The sequence below is a fragment of the Eumetopias jubatus genome, unplaced genomic scaffold, assembly GCF_037043125.1.
Source record: "Eumetopias jubatus isolate StellerSeaLion01/CBP00866 unplaced genomic scaffold, mEumJub1_p1.0 scaffold_7, whole genome shotgun sequence".
Lineage (NCBI taxonomy): Eukaryota > Metazoa > Chordata > Mammalia > Carnivora > Otariidae > Eumetopias > Eumetopias jubatus.
The window spans coordinates 38,359,242-38,360,976 of NW_028274813.1; positions in this window are offsets into that span (position 1 = coordinate 38,359,242).

Consider the following 1,735-nt stretch of genomic DNA (forward strand, 5'->3'; position numbering starts at 1 on the left):
CACCCCCTACCCGCGACGCACTTCCGCTCCGTGACGTACTATCCGGCCCAGTTAGCTCCGCCTCCAGCCGGCCTCGCGCGAGCCGAGGTTTTCTTACTGCGCATGCGGGGGTGCCTGTCGTTTTTACCTGCTCAGCTCTCCTTAGCAGGGAGCTAAGGTCAGTCCTTTACATTTCATTGAAGAGGTTTATATCTCAAGTGTCCTGTGAGCCCAAGAAGGATTTTAGGTCTGCATTAGGCTAGTTTGTGTTAATTGGCTTTATCCTTACTATCACTTTACTTTAAAGTGACCCTAGTGTGACTAGGCAAGAACAGTTCCCCATCTTCAACCTACCTCCTTGTGGAAGCAGGATCTGAAGACGGTTTACTAAGAGGAATGGACTGGACTCTTTCTGTCACAGTCCACAGCCACATAATATAGTGCTTAATGTGTTTCTCGTTGTAACCGTAGCAGTCTTCTGCAACCACAAGTTGAGAAACTTGTGAACATCTCCCCGCCACCACCCACCCCTATGCTCATAATAATCTAGCACAGTACTTAGCCGAAAGTATTTATTCATATTTATTGATTATTTGGCTTATTGGCTCTCTGTACACTCCACCTCTTAGCTTCTCCCTGGAGCTAGATATGGAGCTGTATTTTGTACTTTTCACCATTTTCAGATTGCAGGACATGCTATATTTATTCTTTAGGACTGGTATCCCGATATAATAGCATTAGATGATCTGTCCGTAGATCTGTTCAACTCACGTAACGTTCCTGATTGTTGATCTATTTTTTAAATTTTATGTAATATGTATACAGAAAACCTTATGTAAAACCTTATGTAACATATCTGAGATAAGAAGCATAGCGATGAAACAAATATACGTGTACCTTCTGCCTGTGTAGAACAGGAGCACTACCAACTCTGTCGCATTCATCTGTGAACTCCTCCCCTAACCTATTCTTCTACCACTACCTTAGTAATAACTACCTTGTTTTGCTTCTCATTCTCTTGTATATACTTTATGACATGTGTATGGACAGTATATTGTTCAGTTGAGGTTGGTTTTGAGTCTTATGAAAATGGTATTTGCAATTTTTTTTTTTAAGTAAGTTCTATGCCCAGCTTGGGACTTGAACTCATGGCCTAGAGATGAAGGGTAGCATGCTTTACCAACTGAGCCAGCCAGGCACCACTCCCCTTTCTTTTATTTTTTTTTTTACTTTACTTTTTTTTTTTTTGCAATTTCTAATATATGGTCTTTGAATTATTTTTATTTTTTTTAAGATTTATTTATTTATTTATTTATTTATTTATTTATTTATTTATTTATTTCACAGAGAGAGACACAGCGAGAGAGGGAACACAAGCAGGGGGAGCAGGAGAGGGAGAAGCAGGCTTCCCGCGGAGCAGGGAGCCTGATGTGTGCGGATCCCAGGACTCTGGGATATGACTGGAGCTAAAGGCAGACACTTAACGACTGAGCCACCCAGGCGCCCCTGAATTATTTTTTACATTAAATAATGTTTCTAAGATTTATTCATAGCTGTAGTTCATTTTCACTGCTGCCTAATGTTCTGTTGTGTGAATACATAGTTTATCCATTATTTCCTCTCTGCAAATTTAGGTGGGTTCTAGATTTTACTATTATAAACAGTGCTACCATGAACACTTTTGTACATGGCTCCTCTTATTTGTAGGATTGCCAGATAAAGTAGATGAGGCCAAGTTAAATTTGAATTGCAGATA